Source organism: Aptenodytes patagonicus, chromosome 6 (assembly GCF_965638725.1).
Source record: "Aptenodytes patagonicus chromosome 6, bAptPat1.pri.cur, whole genome shotgun sequence".
NCBI classification, from domain to species: domain Eukaryota; kingdom Metazoa; phylum Chordata; class Aves; order Sphenisciformes; family Spheniscidae; genus Aptenodytes; species Aptenodytes patagonicus.
In genome coordinates, this window is record NC_134954.1 from 54,447,296 (window position 1) to 54,466,643 (window position 19,348).

Below are 19,348 nucleotides of genomic sequence, written 5' to 3' on the forward strand. Positions count from 1 at the left end.
GAAAAAAAATGTTGGACCTTCATGAAAAAATTACAGAAGTTAGACTGTTGGAACGAGGCTAAAAGGAAGAGTCAAATACCTAAAGGTTGAGTAGAGACAAAAAAACCCCTCTAACATTTAGAAAAGGTTGGAGAAGTTAGTAATCTGCAAAAGCAGATTGTGAAGTTTTTTTGGGAAAAATCTTTGGCTAGTGCACACAGTCATAACTTCATTAATTTCAGCTGCATTTTGATAGTATGTGTTAGTCACGAATCTGCTCTCAAAGTTTTGTGAAGGCCAAGTCCAATGGGTTTCAAATTGCTGTTAGGCGTAACATCATGTTTTCAGACAGCTTACAGTAAGATTGCGTATTGAAAGCATCCTTCAAGGTGAGGCGGCTGAGCCTGGAAAGATAAAATTGGTTGAGAACTATAAACATACGCCATACAACATTTCAAGAGACTGCAAACCCTTTTGTGGCAGTTTAACTGCACAGCACAACTAGTGTCCTATCTGAATTCTAGCATGGCCTAAAAATGCTAAGAAATACCTTTCATTTTCATCTGAACGTCACACTGCTTGCCGGGTTCTTTAATCATCTAATTAAAGAGGGTTCCTAACATTTTTCATTTTCTATTTCACTTTGAACAAATGCAGTAACTGCTGAGGAAAACACACTCGATCTCTGTGTACAGTATGTGAGAAAAACTTGCACCAGGGCTCAAAGGAGTAAAGCAATTAATTTAAGCTTCAAGACAGTATCACTGTATTGATTCAATAATGAAAAAATATTTGTGAAATTTTAAATATGGTATTAAAAATGGAAACCTTTAGCAATATTTGGATAATTTTTTGAAATGCTTAATGCTACAAAAATAAGAAATCAGTGTTATGGTTGTATAATTTATGTATTACATTTACAGTTTTAATAATACCAAACTGTTAAGGCTGTGTTTTCAACAAAAATAATTCCAATCTGACAGATTCTGAAAGAAAATAATGAAGTTCTACAATAGAAACCTTTATAATTACTTGGTTAAAGATGTTGACATTTCATAGCAAAGCAGCTGTTTTTCCAAATGCAGTGGCAACTTCACTTTGGAGCAGGGTCAGTCAGATCCCCCTACGATTAAACCATCCTCATTTTGTTAAACAACGTACTACTGGCAACACAGACTCCCAGTCAATGAGCTTGTCTTAAAAAGAATGCATGACCTGTGATTCTCAGGACCTTGATCGTTCCCAGATCTGTCAAACAGATCAAAATACAGGTTTTCCTTCTTCTCATCTGGTCTGTTCATTCCTCCCATCTAGCCAATGTATTAATTTGCTGCTCACCTAATCATAGCCCCACCTATGAATCATGTAGGAACGACATGCTCTTGACAGCCTCTTGACATGTACTGTACCTTGTATACCACAGTGGCTCTGTCACCGAACATTACTAACAGCATCCATCTCATCTTCTTATTTTGTGCAATGAGATGTGCTCTGTGAATGTAATATTCAGCTCTAACCACTTTGAGATAAATTATCAGCGTAGTGCATTTCACACATGACTCCCATTGTATCCCACAGATATAGTATAAGCCGCTCCCTAGCAACTGCAGAAAAAAAACGTACCCCTTTAGGTATTTTTCCCAGCTAAAGAAACCAACTTGCTATTTTATGAACTTCATATATAAAACAATCTTGGCTACTGTCAGCTCAAGTTATTCTGACTAATGGTCCTTAAGATGCATTTTTAGCCCTTTGTCTAGTTTGGGTTCTGATACTGAAGCTTCTCTCTTGCAAACCTCCCACCTCCATAATTTTAGCACCAAGGAAAAAAAAATATTTTTCCAAACCAAGAAATACCTTCCCAATAAAAACTAACCATTTGTACAAGAATTATAATCATGTCATGAGCTAGAAATTCATTTTATATAGGAAATGAAACTCCTAGCATGCTGGCAAGAGTGGAGACACTGGATTTATTTTGTGGAACAGAAAGAGTCTTTTGGTTGGACTTCATTCACATACTGAATGGGATTGTAAATATTTTCAAAGGACTATAAGCTTTTAAGTAGACTATTGCTTTCTATGTTACCCCAAATCTGTTTAAATGAATTTAGTTGATATCTGGAGAAAGCCTGAAATTACCACTCCTTTAAAAACACTAGCATCATGCTTACATCACGCCTAGTAAATAAGAAGATGTGGCTGTTGTGAGATTGGTATTCATTTAACACACCATAAAATATTTTAAAGGAAATAACTGAATAATAACAGCTAATTAATACTTCACACATGAACAGAACCTTCCACGAAACAGCATCAAAATTTAGGAATTTACCCCCTCTGCCAGGGGAAAGGGTGTGACACCAGGCAATAACTTTCCCATATAAATAAAGTCAAGCCTTCAAGTGTGATGTTATCCAGGCTGGTTAGGTTAGCACATTTAGGCAATGGCTAGTTTGGTATTGTTGTTGTACTGCTGCGTAGAGCCCTACTGGTGAACCAAAACCATTACAAAAAAAAATGATGGGGGAGTTGCTGAAAAGGGGAAGACTGGAGCAGATGATGCTCTTTGATACCCCCTGATACCAGTTTGTTTGAATCTGGACCATTCATTTGGCTTCACAACATAAAATGTCAAGCTAACTTTAGGCATCTTTGTATTAAGGGTCTAGCTCTACAGTTGATTAGATTAGGTTCCATGATTAGATTATCTTTATTAGACTGTTGTACTTAACATGGTGGTAGTCACTGCAGACAAAGATAGCCAGAGTATAACGCAGTGCTGACCTTACATTATGCAAAGCGTATTTCTTAGTGATTGAATCCCTCAGCATCTCAAAACCCAAGGACCTGTGATGACGAGACAGGCTCTCTGCAACAGTTTTGTAAAGTCACTCTCTTTTCTCTGGCCTTCCAGCATGGCTAAATGGTGAAACTGTATGAGTTCTCTTACTGATAACTCACCAGTGTTAACTACACCACCACAGTTCAGCATCTGCAATAATTAGATTTTGGCATCTGTCTTGAGTCATGCCTAAAGTTTAGCTTTTCTAACAGTGTAATAATAATAATATTGTAAGATATATACATATATGTAAAATATACAAGATACACATTATAGTCTGAGACAACCTCTTGAGCTTTAAAAGAAAGTTCTGTTGCTGCCGAACAGAATTATACTGAGTTCATGCTACAGTGGTACATACAGAATCTAGATGTTCAAGGAGTAACTTTTACAGAACTATTTTACATTTGTATATAACTGCACTGGTTTCCAACTTTTATTTAAAAGATGCTTGTAGAACGAAAAAAGAAATCCCTGGCTAAAAGATGGTATATACATGTGAAGCACTGCATGCCATCGACTGCCAAGAGGTGGTGGGGTTTTTCTGAAACAGAGTACAGGGTTCACAATGTGAGAAAAGCGAGTGAATACACCACTGATTTTTTTGTGCAGCTGAAATGACATTAGTGAACATTAGAACAAATAACAATCTGGACAGTAAAAAAAACCAACCAACCAACAAAAAAAAAACCCCGACAACAAAAACCCACAAACCCTACCAAATCACAGTATCCTCTTTTAGTGATGTGTAAGGTGAATTTCTGACTTTTCCAAAAGGATAGAGAATGTTCCAAAACTAACTTCTGTCCTCTTTACTAGATTACAGCTCCATTCTTTAATTCTTTTTTCTGAGCAGCAAATATTTTAAGGAACATTAGAGAAACTTTTGTTCCAAATAATGTTCATTAATGCATTTTCTCTCTTGCTGTCTGTATGTAATACTGGTATACAAGAAAGCAATGGACACTGAAGAAATCTTAATTAAGATTTTACAGGCAGTCCTGCTACCGGAACTGTTGTTTTCTACTTCAACATAAAAATTACAAGATCCTTAAAAGTCACATGATTGACTCTGAGTTCAGTGAAGAGGTAGACTATTTAGGGGTTACACTATTCTTACACAATTGTATTTTCTCAACTGAGTCACTTAACATATAAGGAGCTTCATGCTATTGTGATTATATTGCTTCTAGTACAGAAGCCATTTGGGTACCTTTGTTCTGCACACAGAGAGAGTAGAGTTTCAGCGTAGTTGTGTTCATTTAGAGTAGTTTACTGAGTATTTTGTCCACATCAAAAATAAAAGCACTGCTACTGTCACACTTATTGGCAATTTAAAATGAACCCTGAAAAACTAACTGAAGGCAGTAGCCAAAAAATAAAGCATGTGTATAAATCTGCTCACTGGGCATTGATACTAAATTATAAAAGACAAATAAAAAACATTGGCACAGAGGAGATTAGTTTAAGTTGCTGCTGCTTGTGCTGTGTTTGTTTTGTGGATAAAGAGACCAGCTCATGTTTTACAGATGTCAACACTGTCACCACTACCAAATTCAACTGAAAACCCCCTACTGCACACTTTCAAAAACACCTCTTATGCAACATTATTTTCTAAAAGGCACATAGCCCTTATGCTTCCAAAATTGCTAATCATGCCTAACCAGTTCTCCTGTACCCTTTCTATCATGCTGTGAAACATATGTGCTTCAGTTGCAAATGGTCTAAAAATAAGTATATGCATGCAGTTTTATCAATTCAAAAGAGAAATCCTATAAAGGCTTAAGAATTTAGGATCTACATCACCTTCCACTGGCATGCAGCCTTGTGGATGGTCAAAAAGACAGCAGTTCCAGGACAGAAGAGAAAACAGCACCTGTTAGCTAGCCACAGACAACAGCAATTCAAACAGCAAATAGCAAAAGCAGAGCAGACTCATCCCTTCCCTTTAGGAAATTCTATCCATCTCTGCAACTGTTACAGCGCTCTAGAGGGAGTGAAATCTGTCCTTTCAGTAGAACAGGAAAAGACAACAAACACTACCTCTGTTGACGGATACCTCTCTGATAAAAAGCATAGCATGCGTTGCATGTGGCTACATTTAAGCATCTTCCTTGATACCCTTTAATGAAACTGACCCTGAAAAAAAGTGCAAATGAAATTCACATACAAGTTTATGCCAAATTTTGGTATGACCCTAGAACGCGGTCCTGGAGACCATCTGACTTTGTGAAGCAGTCATGCATTTTCTAAGAAGTCATATGTCACTGCCACCAGAAGTCAAACGCTATACAGAAATTAGCATATTTAATAAAATGCCATTGAAATGCATCCTAGCTAGAACACTGCTAAATGACATGCCAAATTCCTAAACCAAAGTAATCATCTTCAGTGTCACTGGGCAACTGCCTGGCACCAAAAAATGGCATTTCCATTAGCACCATGTATTCATCACTCCTATATTGGGTAAACATTGGAGTTCAAACTGCATTTCCATGAGAGTTCAATATGGCATAGCTGCTACAGTATTATGAATTTAAGCTTGATGCAAAGTTTTATTACCAGTAGTACAGTCTTTAGTTCCGCAAAATTCTCATTTAATGAACAAACATCCTATTGACTTTTCTGTGAGCTTTATGTACTTTAGGTCTGCAAGGTCAGGTCTTCTGTATATATCTTAATGACCTAATCAAAAGAACAATTTTCATACCAATACACAAGGTATAATATAGCAAGAAGAGAGGGAAAGCTGTTTCCCTTTTAAGCTAGTAACAGGCACAAAAATTTCTAGGTAACACCTTTTTGTACAGTTCAGTATTTCCTCATAACAAGAAATAACTGGGTTATATTCACTCCCCAAATTATGAAAGAGTTGTATATTTGAAAGGAACAAAGCACCATATGCATATGGCATGTCTTCCTATGTATGAAAATCCAGTTGGATCAGAAGAGGAAAAATTGAAAAACAGTTTTTCATAGTTTACACTCAGAGAAAACCAAAAAGTAATATACAAGCTTCCTAGGAATGCTCTCCCTTCAAACCATCCTTATAAAACAAAGCATGCCATTTTTTTATTCAACTTTCTTTTCCTTTTTGAAAATGCAAATTTGTTTACCTTTTGTTAAATAAAAGAAAGAAAAACAGCCTAGAAAAGAACAGTTTAACTGGTTCAAAAAGCCAAGTGCAGTATACAAGTTGCTGTGCAAAAGAAAAAAAACAATCTTTGAAGATTTAAGTATGAAGATACCAATAAGCGTCACAGTTTTAACGCTTATATAAAGCCAGAAAAATTTTAACATGGGTTGAGAAAAATATTATTCATCTGATCTTTGCCATCATTTCTCTCTTTTGCTTTCTTGAATATCAAATTGTGCTGTCTCCTGGATATACATTCAAAACTCCCATTAATACCAATGAAAGTTAAATGTCTGAAACACTAAATGGAGAAGAGACTATTGGTCATTTTGCTTGGAAGGCACCATTTTCAGAAAAAAACCTGACTGAATGAGCTAAATAACAACGTTCCCTTTCCTCTGAGAATTCAAACCTTCAAAACCTTAAAATGCATGTCAACTTTAATATTAACTATGCTGCCAACTTAAATTTCTTAAATTTCTAGCCTAACCACATAAACATTTCAAGAGAAAGCTGTTAAATGCACTGAAGGTGTATTAACTACCTAAATCCTGAAAACTGGATTCACTGAAATTCAGGGAAGTCCCGGCTTTTCACTCTCATGGAAGAAGGGAGAGGACTCAAGGTTGACTGAAATTAACTGAGGTCTTAGAGATCACTTTTAGTTAGTCCAGTGGGCTTTGGATAAGGACTTTAATGTGAAACTCACTTGGCAATCAACTGTTTTTACTTTTTTTTATTTATTATTTCTATCTACATACTTGTATATTAACCTGCCTTTTATGCATTTGTTAACATTGAATATGGTCATTTCATTCTTATGGTTCTGTCTATTGTAACTGTTCTTTGCATAAAAATTATTTATACAGAATAATAATACTATTTGAAGAATAACTCCAGAGAGCTATAGTGGAGGTTCTTCTCTAGAGGTGCGCAAGGTTATTATAATATTTCATTACCACAAAACAATACACCTTTAGATAGAGGCAGTATTAGCTTGTAATATTCCTTGCTACCGTGATACCAACTTTTCCTTGTAAAGCAATTTAATCACTTCCATATTGGTTATACATGAAAAATTAGTGCTATGCTTCATAGGGAACACCTCCTGAATTTTCATTACAATATATTGTTATATTACTTATACAGTTAGAAAATGTATTTGTCTTTAAGCATGTCACTGCATCTCATTGAAAAATGTCTAGCCTAACTTAAGTTTTACTAGTAAAAAAAAAAAAATGTTTTTTTCCAGTTGTAAGTTCTCAATCCAACCAGTCTGGAGTTCATTACAGATTTTCTAAACCCCCCATGTCATCTCCACGGTTCTTTTAATTATGTTTCATAATACCACCTATCAGAACTGTTCAAAGACTATAAATCTTTGTCCTTCTAGACAGAGAAGAACAATCACATAAATTTTAATATCCCATGAGATAACCTGGTACTATAACTATATTCTTATCCATCTAATATTAACTATATTCTTATCTAGCTATATAGCAAAAGAAACTAAGACTACAACAATTTGTATTGTTTTACATATGAAAGACATGGTCATCACCTTCAAAAGCTTAACATGATTTTATTTTTCAACACTGAAAAAATACGAAAGTCAAACAAATTATTTTATTTTTCTCCATGGAAATAGTCCATCAGATAACAAAGTAGAGCTACCTTTATTAATACTATGCCCTTCTTGGCCAATCAGGCAAAAAAGTCATCCAATGAGTTATGAAATCCTGGCACATAAGAATAACATGTACAAAACCAAAGTAACACAGATAGTACACACGACAACATAATGCATTAACAACTTAGGCATGCATAATAAATATGTACGTACTGCATATTTAGAAGGCTTTTGAATTGAGAAAAGATGAAACTAAAGTTCTGAGCAGCATTTTTATCATCACTGTGGAAATGCTAGGCCAGATCCTCAGATGCATGAAGTTTCCACTCTGCAAGAGAAGCAAGCTGTCACGAAGCCAGTTAACAGCTACTTGATTCTGTAGTGTCCTCAGCACCAACACAGATTTGGCTCATGCAGCCTGGCTAAGGCTCCTAGGGGACCAAACTGTAGTACCCTTGGACTTCACCCATCCAAAGCAAGTACAAGTGCCCCCAGGTACACATGTATGTCCGTGTGTCTGAGAGCACTTTCAGACCCAGCAGATCTCATCTGGCTCTCCCAGCTGCTCCGTAGTGGTTGGGACCAATTAGTTACAGCATGCAGTGGCCAGAATGCAACTTGGAAACTGATCCACCACATCCAGCCAGGACTGCTGCTCTTGATCATCTCTGGCCTAAGCAAATCAGCTCTAGTGTTCAGAGCAACAGGGAATCCGGGAGCCAAAACTGACAGCATGTCTCTGCTGCACTGTGTAGAAACTTCTTAACTTGTTCTACAGATAACTCTGTCTCAAAGACTATAAAGAAACAAGTACTACTAAAAGCATTTGTAATGTAACTAATACTAAAACTGACTTCCGGTATTAATCACTGTACTTATTCAAAGGATGTTTCAACATACAGGATAGTAAATGCTTCTATCTGCACACACATGCTAGGTCTTAAAGAGAATTACAAAACACCTTTCAAAAAACAAAAACGTAGTATTTTTAATAGAGTTGCTTGAAGCCATGTTGTTAAAACTGTGATTAAAAATTACTTTCAAACAAGTGCATATTGTGTAAGTGTAACCTTGCTTATAGGTCATATTGGCCCAATAACATAAAAATTGATAGAGTTTGAAAGATGGGCAAAACATATTTTAAAAGTAGTTTGGGTAGATCTATAGAAGTTGGAAAAACCATGCAGAACCCTTACTGGTATCTTGCTAGAAAGAACTGCATTAACAGTAATTCTGGATAGTACAGGCTCTAAATTATTTCAAAAGTATCAGGTAACATGCAGTCAAAGTCAAAACCACCTGAGCCCAAAAGGTCTTATGCAGAAATTACAACAGGTCTGAGTCTTCACTGGCAACTGTACAAACTGCATAGGACTTGCTCAGATGTAATTGACCTGTTTGCTCATATCAGAAGTCTCGCTACAGGGCAGTCACCTCAAACAAGTATCTAATAGTGAAATGAAAGCATGCAGTAACTTGGCTGAGTGACCACACAGAAAATAGGGACATACTTTACGCAAGACAAATTCCATAAGCATTTGTATATTGCTTACTTTTACTGGGTTATAAAGAAATTTTCCTTTCTCAGTTTTCAAACTATGAAGGAGATGATTTCCTGGTGACCTCAGCTGTGACACATTAACCAATACATGGCTTCCCCAGACTCTGGGGTTATTATAGTAATATATAGTTTAAAATTATATAAAATGGGTATGGTTTGGCCCAGGGTCAAACTCCTATGCCTTGGTGCCTACCTCTAGGTGGACCTGTGATCCCATGACAGCCAGCCAGAACGATCTACAATAACCCAGCCAGCAACAGTCGGGTGCCTCAGTCAAAAGCCAGTGATGAAATGCAGCAATAGGCAGAGGCTCAGGGAAGTTTTCTACCTCCAGGGGGGGTGTCTTTGTTCCAAGAAGTCCTTGCAGGGCAAACAAAACCTAGCAGAAGCCTACTGTGACGGTCTCCCTGTTATATGATCCACTGCTTCTGCTGCATCATCCACATTCATTCACACATTTTACTATGACTTGATGCATAGTCTGATACCTAGTACAAGTGGAACATCTTCAGAGGAAAACCTATTACTTATGACTCAGTTATTTTCTGTGCAATTTTTATTGAGCCATTTTGCAGTGTGTCATTTTATGTTTTACTTTCTAAAAAGAATTAATGAATTTTGTTTCAGAAAACTGAAATGACAAAACGTCTGAAGGTGGATAGCTGATGCTATGGCATGACTTTCCTCTCCAAAAACCTGCAGGTGAGCTTTTTGCTTTTACTAGGAAGTTCTCTTGCCACCTACTTTTGTCATGACCATTCCTGAGATTACAGCACTATCTAACTGCGTCAGATGATAAAGAGCAATTTTACAATGTGAGGTGCAGTACCAAATTCACTTTGCAGAAGACTTCAGGTGATATCAATATAAAATCTTAAAGAGGAAGAATTACTGTTTCTTCTCTACAAATGAAAAACAATTCACAGCAAATATCTTAGTTTGGAACTTTTTCAACAGAGTTGTCTGTTTATGTTTATAATTTGCACCAGTAACAAACAATGGTATTTCATTTCCCTTTTAAATGAGGATATCACTGAATAAACGGTATAGAACTTCTAGAAGTTAGTTCTTAGTGTAACTAGTTTTTTGTTTGATGCCTCTGTGCACACTTATTTTGTTCATACCCACACCCGTCAAGATTTTGTATTTTCTCCAGAGAAATATTCAGAGTAAGATACCCATAATATGGTATTTCAGTATCTCCTCCTCACTTATAACTAGGACATAATGTGTTGAAGTCTACTCCCATTGAGTTCTAATTTCATAAACTAGACAGAGTATATGGATAAAACGGTTTTATCCCAGTAGCAGTATATTTTCCATGTGAAATATTTAATATGATCCAACTTGTAACATCAGTAGCAGACCGGATGCTCAAATTCTATTCCAGGCTTTTATAGTCTATTTCAACCCCTGATTTATCAATGGGAATGTTTGACATTGACAGTAATCTGAAATCTGCACATGAAAATTTCTAGCAAGTAGGCCAGTCTCTTCAGAGTTTGCAGAACATTTTTTCACCTGAGCTGCAACAAAGCAAAATATTTGTGTAAAAGGTATTACAGAGCAGAAGTAGTAATGTGCTCTTTAACAAACTGATAGGGTAGAGGTGAATCCCAAGCAAGTATATGCAGACTTGAGACATCAGACTCAACCTGACCTAGTTGCCACTAACTTGGTGAGAAACTTTCATTTGAAGCTGAATTCATGTGATGAAAACCTGTAGTATGATCAGCTATGCTCATACGTTTGAATCTTTCAGCCAACTTTTAGCAGTGCTACGTTACTTCCTAGCTTATTTTAAGTAAATACAGTAACAAACTACATATAGCAGAATTTGTTTTATGATTACATTTGAGATAAGATGCATTTTCTGGGGCCTTTTAACAAACACCTAGCTTGGCAAAAAGAGAAACTAGTGGGTTTACTACAGAGTCTGAAATCCAAGCAAAATGTATTATTTTTCTAAATGGAAAAACCTTGCAAATTCTGAAAGCTTTTAAATAAACTTTTATAAAATAAATTGCTACAGTACAATGCCATGAATGTACTAATGCCACTCTTACTAGCTGCCTAACAGACCAAATGACTTCTTGAGATTTAAAGTGTCTTCTTAGAAAACGTACATAGAAGAAATTAACTGTTTTAGAATATTTTGTGGATGCCTACAGTAGTGCGGCTTCCTTTACATGTACCATCCTACCTATATGAAAGCATTTTTTCTAGGAAGAACATGTTAAAATTTGGCTGATGATTCTGAAGTATCTTACAAAAATATGAGGTCAATGATTGCATACATCTTAACACAAGAAGATATTGTCATAATTAAACAATGGAAGACAAGTTCCACTTTTTATGATGATAGTCTGTTTAAGGCAGATAAGCAGTCTAAGTGGCACTGCTCTATCAGTGTGCTGCTAAATGTATTCAGCACGGATTCATCAATTACCACTACCGTGGCCTATAAGTACTGGGGAGAAAAAAGACGACTGTGCAGACTATACACTAACTGTGTTCGTGTCCATCCATGACATCCTTGCAGGCTATCATGAACTCACTATTCCACATTAAACTAATCTTGAGCTGCATCAGCCACCATAAAGCTGACCATGACTTTGCAGCTACTGTACACAAGGACATGTTTGTCATGAAGTAGCACTAAGCGGGTTTCAAGCATACCATGCAAAAGGGATATACCAAAACCTTTTCCTGTGGCAAACAACTGCCTTGTCTTGGTTGCTACAGATTCTGGCAAACAGCACCCATTAAATAGATCAGGAAGCTGACTTTAAACCACCCATTACTAAATTCAAACAGTAGAAATACTGTATTTGTTACATACTTGAATACATGCTAATTTGCAAAAGCTGTTTTGGTGAACTGCGTTATGGTGCAAAACAAAATGAAAAAAGAATCCTAGTGCTGCAAATAACTACAGTTGGTATCACAGTCTTTTAGACAGCCAGATTTACACAGCAGATGACCTCATCAATCGATAGTAGAACAGCTGGGGCCTTCCTTCAAAGCATGTAAAATATAATTCTTTAAGCTGAATATTTAAATTAACAAAGCAATAGGTTGACTACTAAAATAGTCCTGTACTTCTGCCAAGTACTTTAACAGCAAATCAAGAAACAGAACAGCACTTCAGGCTGTGGTTTGACAAGCAGATAAGGCAATTTAACTGCTGCCTGTCAACCATCTTGCTCTCCTCTTGCATTTACCTTCATAGTTCTATGTCCTCCCTTGCATCAGCCTTCATAAGGTCCTCTGTGAAGCAGATTCAAGCTGGCAGAAAGTGTTTTTCTGTTTTGGTTTGGTTTTTTAAACCAGCGGCCAGTGGGGAGGAGTTGTCTTCTGCCAGACTAATGTGCAGAATTGGTTCTGCAAAGGGTTAGGAAGGATGGAGTCATTGGCACTGGGAGAAGGGAAGACAGGATCATCACAGACAGCAGTTAGTCACTTACGCTGCTATGAAACCACATTTATTACTAAGTAACACCAAGTAATAATGCAGCACACTAATAATACATTTCTAACGCTTCTTTAAACCTCACTCTCAATGCTGTTTGTGATGCAGCAGCTCTTCTAAGTGACATGCTCTGAATATCAAATGACTAGCCTGTTTCTGAACAAGGAACGTGAAGAGATCCTTTCTATATGGTGGGCTTCCAGCCTAACCTCCAATAAAACTGGGAGGGAGGAGGGGAAAAGCTTTGCTTATTTTCATGTTACTATGAAATGCAGTTCACAAATGGAAGGCGATTAATTAGATGGTATTGGAGTTAAGACTGTTGTGTAATGAATCCATAGAGAGGCTAGGAAAGCATTAAAGTGATTTGAGTAAACATCACTTTGCACTCCGATATTTTTAAAAGCTTCTTTGGTTTTAATTAAGCATAATTTTAACAGCAATCAGTGTGGATCAAATACCATATACCACCATTCTCATTTCCCCGTTCAGTGCAGTTGGATTAAGTGCTATGAATGGCATCTTTCGGAGTTTTCTTTCTTTTTTATCTGATCTGGGTTTCTGGACACAGCCTTAACCTGTTACTCGTCTGAGCTCATGTTTTCTGAGGTTTATGGGGGGGAGGGGAGGGGAGGGGGAAACCTATAAAAAAGCAAAGCCTGTGTTATGTACAAGCCATTTTTAAGATCTACGAGCACCTTGACTGATTTGCCACACCACTTTTATCCCTCTCAGACATCAGACGTACACGCAAAAAAACTCATAAGGAATGATACTGTTGGCAAAATTAGGACAAAGACAAGAAGTTGCCTCCGAGCACAGAACTAATGCCATGCTGATGGCAAAGAACTCCAGAAGCACCTTGCAAAACTCAGAGTGGACAAAGATGACAAATGAGCTTCAGTGTGGATACATGTAAGCTAATACATCTAATGAAAAATAATCTAAATCACGTACACACCATGCTGACAAATGACTGAGAAGAAATCTAAGAGTCATCATTGACAGATCCCTGGAATTAACAGTTTTATGTTCAAGAGCAACCAAAAAACATAGCAAAACATCGGGCATCATGAGGAAGGGCACTGAGAACAAGACAGAGCACATTTATACAACCTTGGTCCACCCACATCTCAAGTACAGTGCGAAGGGCAAACAAAATATTAAAAGGATGGAGTGCCTGCCTTAGAAAAAAAGACTAAAGAGGCTCTTCAGTTGGAGAGAAGGCTGAAGCAAGATATGATCAATCAAACCATACAGGTAGTAAATAACCTAATGTAAAACTTCTGCTTGCTAAATCCTCCAGTAATAGAACTAAGGAACATTTAAGGAAGCTAGTAAGACATTAGTTTATAAAAGATTAAAGTGCTTCTTTACAAAGCTAGTAGTAAGCTTCTGAAACTTACTACCACAGGAGGCTGTGAAGGTAGTGAGCATCAGCAAGTTTGAAAAAGACAAGTTCTTGGTTGGCAGGTTCACAAACAGGCTCTAAAAGCACTGAGCAGATATATACCTACCATCCCTAATATGAAAACTAAGTATGTGGGGAGAGTACAAGGGAACAGATACATAAAGCAGCTAGGTTTGTGTACAGCCCCTAAATAGCATCCCTTAACATCACTGTTGGAGGCTGAACCCTGAGTATGAAGGCCCACTGGTCTGACCCAATAGAGCTTTTCTGATATTCTTAACTTCAATTTTCTCTAATATCTTCTGTTAAGCTCTGAAAAAAAACACAAAAAAAGGTTACACCTCTGCTTCTTATCCGCTGTGAAAGATACAGGTCAGATTTGAATAACAGCAGACCTTCAGTATAAATTCTAACATATAATATCCTATGTTAAGCAATAAATTAGTACTATATCTTTAAACAAAAATAGGGGTCAGACCCAGGAGGAAGTATTTGAATTACTCCAGCCAGTATGACCCCCACAAAGCCACAGATGTTGTTCCACAGCAGGATCGGCTATTTCAGTGAAAATGTAGCCACCTGCTGAGGGACAAAAGAAACAAACATCAGCCCCTCAAACAGCAGAGCTGCAGAACAGCTCAAAGGGAGGCAAGGTTAGGCATGTAAGTCATCCACATTTTTACTACAGCAAGTCTCAAAAGATAGTAAGAGTTAAAGCTTACTGGTACTCAGATGGCAGTCTTAAATAACTGAGTGCAAAAGCCAGTATCTGTAGGGTATTTTCTGCCTTCTTCTCTTCTACAGAAAGTATTTATACGTGAAATAGGCATATTACAACTGAAATATTTTGAGGCTACTGATAATACAGAGCACCTTCTGTAAAGGGAGAAGGTATGCCAGCAACACTCCCTAGAAATGAATAAATATAGCTCAACAGAATTCTCACATGGTTTCAGCTGTACAGTGTATTCTTCACTCACTTCACTCTTGCCATTAGCTCCCTCTCCAGTATTTGGTAGCTTCTTGTTATTCAGGAGGAAAGAATGTATACTTATGTATTTCATAAATATATGCAGTGATACATTATGTTATACATTAAATTATACATTTATATATACATTAAATTATACATTTTCATTCTTAAGGGAATAATAAAGTACAGTTTTGATGAGTAACCACTGCAGATATTTAGATTACTCCCAATAGTTTGGGAGATTAAATTGACAGCTACAAAAATCAGAATGCAAGAGGGTTAAAAAAGAGTGTCCACCCCCCACTATACCTGCAAAATACCTAGCAATTTTACACTTTAGGTAGTGATACAAGAGGGGTGTGCTTATAAATGAGATTTGTAATTCATTATCACACCTTGATTCATTGCTGTATTAATACTACCCACAAGCAAGCCCAAGGCTCAGAGAGACTCGTACATCCTTTCTTTCTCCTGCATGAACCCTAGAAAGCTGATCTCAGCCACCAACACATCTGCAGTCTGCACAGCTCTGCCGAAATTTATGCCTGCCTGCTTATCAGTCAAAGAACTACTCGCCCATCTTCATCTCTCTCCCTCTGTTACTGTGTTGAAGAGCTGTGTCCTCAGCATCAGGAGCTGAATTCCCATGTCCTGTTTAAGAGTAGCTTTTGTTAACTTCCTTGGAAAGCATTCACAGGAGACACAGGAGCTGAAGAAGAGCAATCTTGGTCATCCACATCTGCCTATGGCAGTGCTAGGCAGCAGCAGATACTATCACCACTTGGAAACATCTGAAGCCTTTGAGTAAGTGACAAAAGGCGTACTTGGATGCAGAGGCATTTTATACTTCTGTTTACCTGGAATTCTGCAGAGCTTCCATACATCAGCGTTTATAGTCGCTGTGTTTGCTGGAGACAGTACTAACAGCTACGAGTCCGTATTTTAGCTGCAGTTCAAAAACAGCATTAGCTTTTCCAAACAGATCAGCGTACCGTTTGCATGATCTAGTACAACTAGAAGGAGATACATCATTCATTCATCTTTTCTATGATCTTCTGCTCTTCAGCAGTTCAACTAAATGTACATACGTACGTATTTCTAAAAAAGCATGCCACTTGTTTTCCCTAGCTGTATTAAAAGAAATAATTTTCCTACAACTCATGGCTAATTACATCAATAATATTTTAGTATCCATCTTTATCTAAGCAACTGAATAGGCAGCAGGTTGGAGGATGTGACAGCATTGACTGCTTCAGTTCCAGATTTCTTATTATATTGCATATAGCAATGCTTCCCTGTAAAAATTATTACTACAAAAAGCAGCTTAGGAAAATCCAAGAATTTTTTTGTTATTTTAGGGAGTGTCCTTTTAGTTGGGAGGCATATGGATGGACTTATTTTCTTTTATATAGAAGAAAACTATGAAAAGCAAGCTAACAATCTCCGAAACTTCTGCATTCTCCTCTAGCTTTAACTAGGTATAAGCATTATATAATGATAATAATTAGGAATATTAGTAAGTCTATAGCTGATGAATATTTTTTAACAAGTAAATAGTTAATACATTTATATTCACTTTAGTGGTGGGACAATCCCTGCTCCAAATAAGTTCATTACTTATTAACAGACAAAGAAGAGAAATCAACACTGAATCAAGCACCCTTCTGAAGATACACAATTGAAATATTTCGATCTTTTAGAAAAGGTTTCCTAAGAACTCTGAGGAAAAAAGTAAAGACAAAGATAGGCTATGCAGCAAATACAATGGCATACGTTCTCCTGCATGTGCGTCCTCCTGAGAACAATCCCAGTGAAACGACCATCATGAATAAAGACGACACATGTGCTGAAGGTTCTACATTCATAAACCAGATTTTTAGATTAAAATTTGGTGTCACTCACGGCGGGGGGGGAAGCTTGGTGTTTTCAGCCTGTAATCTTTGCAAAAATTCTACTGGTCTCTGCCACAAAACCACCACAAAAATTTGGGGTTTTCTTTCCTAAGAAAGCACGTAAGGAAAACAGAGGTGAGGTATGAGGCAGACTGGCACAACTGTGCGCGTCTCAGACATTGCATCATGGCTACGTGCAACGTACTTGGATCAGGATTGCTCTCTAAATTAACCTAAAATACTCTGAAGACATTGATTCAAGTTAACTAAATGAGGTTTCTGAAAAACTGGTTTGCCAATATAACATTTTGCTGGATCTATCTGGAATCGGTGATGTACAAGAAACTGGAATTTCATTAGCAATTTATGTTCTGTCAAAAACAATATTTAGTGGATAAGTATGCAGGGATGGAACAACATTAACCTGTATCGGTTATAAATTCCACACCTCAAATCTTTTACACTTACTAGTGCCTTCCCCACAGCTGTAAAACTGGGTTTCAGCTCTCCAAAGCAGAGCATGTATTTGTAGCAATGGGGCTTACACTGGCTATTCATCCGTGCCATCTATCACATAATTTTAAAAAATTCTGAAAATATGTTACGCATTATGTGATTGAATGCGTCCTTATAACTGAATTAATGTATCGGAATGCTCTGTATCAAGAAAGAGAGAACCAAATCAATACGCTCCTAGAAAGTAGGGAAGGAAGCTTACAGCTACAAACGAATGAAAAACCAAATGAAATTAAACGCTCTTTATGTTTTCTGCAGAAAATGTTTCTTAACATTTAAAATGCCCAACCCACCACATGCAAAATAATCAAGAGGTAACTATTTTCTCTTCAACCGTTCATTGTGGATGCTGTCTTGCTTCCTACTGAATCAATGTCAGAACTCCTCTTTATGTCCATGATTGAAGGATCAGGTCCATCATCACAAAGTCTGGCAGCATCCTAACGATTCCTTAAAACGTTGCTACATAATCAAGATTCTGAATGTTTACATTAATGTCTACAAAGAGCATCTAAAGGCTATTGTTTTCTAAATTAACAAGATTTGACAATACTTCAAAGCCTTCCAATATCCTCTTCTATCCCTAAAAGTACAGCAGGTTGAGGAACAACGAAAAAGAGTGCACGCGGATAAACAGGATTTCATCTTTGGGATTCCTCCGTCTCAACAGCCAGCGGTCTTATATCAACCGTCACCGTTACACTTACTTTAAAATAACTTTTCTTTGAACTAACTGGTTTCACAACTTTAAGATACAGTCCGCGGCCACAACAAGACACCACCTGCGTTAGTTTCCCCCGCACGTGAATCGCCCAGCTGAGCGCCCGGGACCACGTGCGAGCAAGATCCTTCCCTGAAGGGGAGCCCAAACCACCGCCCCCAGACAAGCCCCGCCGCGCGCCGCTGACCGGCGGGCCGGGACTGGGGCCGCGCGCGCGTCCGCGCTGGCGGTTGCCGCTCTCGCCACCCGCGCGCGAGCTCCCCGAGCAGGGCAGCAGCTGCCCGCCCCGCGCGAGCCGGGCCGCGGGGCAGTCCCGCCCGCCCGCCCGTCCCCCTCAGCTCCCTCTGCGGAAAGCGGGACCCGCAGCACCCCGCCGGATGGGTGCGGGGACGCGGCGCGGCCCGCCTTTCCCAGCGACTACCCCCGCCTCCCCGGCAGCCCCAGCCCTCCCGAGGCGACGGAGGAACGGAGGAGGCAGCACCGCAGCCCCTCTGCCAGACCCGACTGGCGGGCCAGCGTCGCCCCCCGCCGCGGCACCCGCGGGCACCGCCGGCCGCCGCCAACCGGGCGGCGGCACCGAAGTTCCCGTCGCGCCGCCGGTCCCGCCTGGGGACCGGGACGGGGCACGGCCGGGACCGCCGCGCCGAAGGGCACGGCAAGGGGCGGCGGGAGACCGCGCCCGCCCGCGACCCCTACCCGCCGCGGCCCGCTGCCGCCCGCCCCTCCGCCCGTGCCAGTACCGCTGCCCGGCGCTGCCGCCGGCCCCTTCAGCACGAGGCGTAACGGACGCGCACGGAGGCAGCCATCCGCCTTCCCCGCGGCCGGACCTTACCGGCCGCGCTCGCCGCCCTCGCCCGCCTGGGCGCACGCCGCTCCGTGCCGGGCTCCCGCTGCCGTACGCCGCCCCGCAGCCAGCATCACTGCTCCGCCCGCAGCCGCACCAGCCGCCGCGGCGCCCGGCAGCAGCGCCCGCCTCACGAGAGCGTAGCCCGGGTACCGGCGGGGCTCGCCCTCTCCGACTGACAACCGCCAGTAGCCAATCGCTGCCCGCGCAGCACCGAGGAGGCGGGAAGGCGTGACGAGAAGAGACCAATGGGAGCTCGCCCCTACGGCAGAGCTGTTTCCGGGAGGGGGGCGCCGCGCCAGGCGGCGGGGGTGGCCGCGGGCGTGAGGCGTTGGGGTGCGCCCGCAGGGCCGGCGGCGGAGCTGTGC

General features: G+C 39.6%; 1 protein-coding gene across 5 annotated transcripts in view; it reads right to left on the reverse strand.

Annotated features, from left to right (window-relative positions):
• The window catches only part of B3GALT1 (beta-1,3-galactosyltransferase 1), a 218,014-nt gene extending 198,965 nt beyond the window's left edge, over positions 1 to 19,049 (reverse strand). For 3 of the 5 annotated variants that reach the window (XM_076342692.1, XM_076342691.1, XM_076342688.1), the window contains exon 1: positions 18,969 to 19,049. The gene's annotated coding sequence lies outside the window, so the exon portion shown is untranslated. Of the gene's footprint in view, positions 1 to 7,803; positions 7,919 to 18,122; positions 18,191 to 18,968 lie in introns of those variants that run through there. The other 2 variants (XM_076342689.1, XM_076342690.1) reach the window with 2 other exon arrangements.
• Between the last annotated feature and the right edge of the window lie 299 nt (positions 19,050 to 19,348).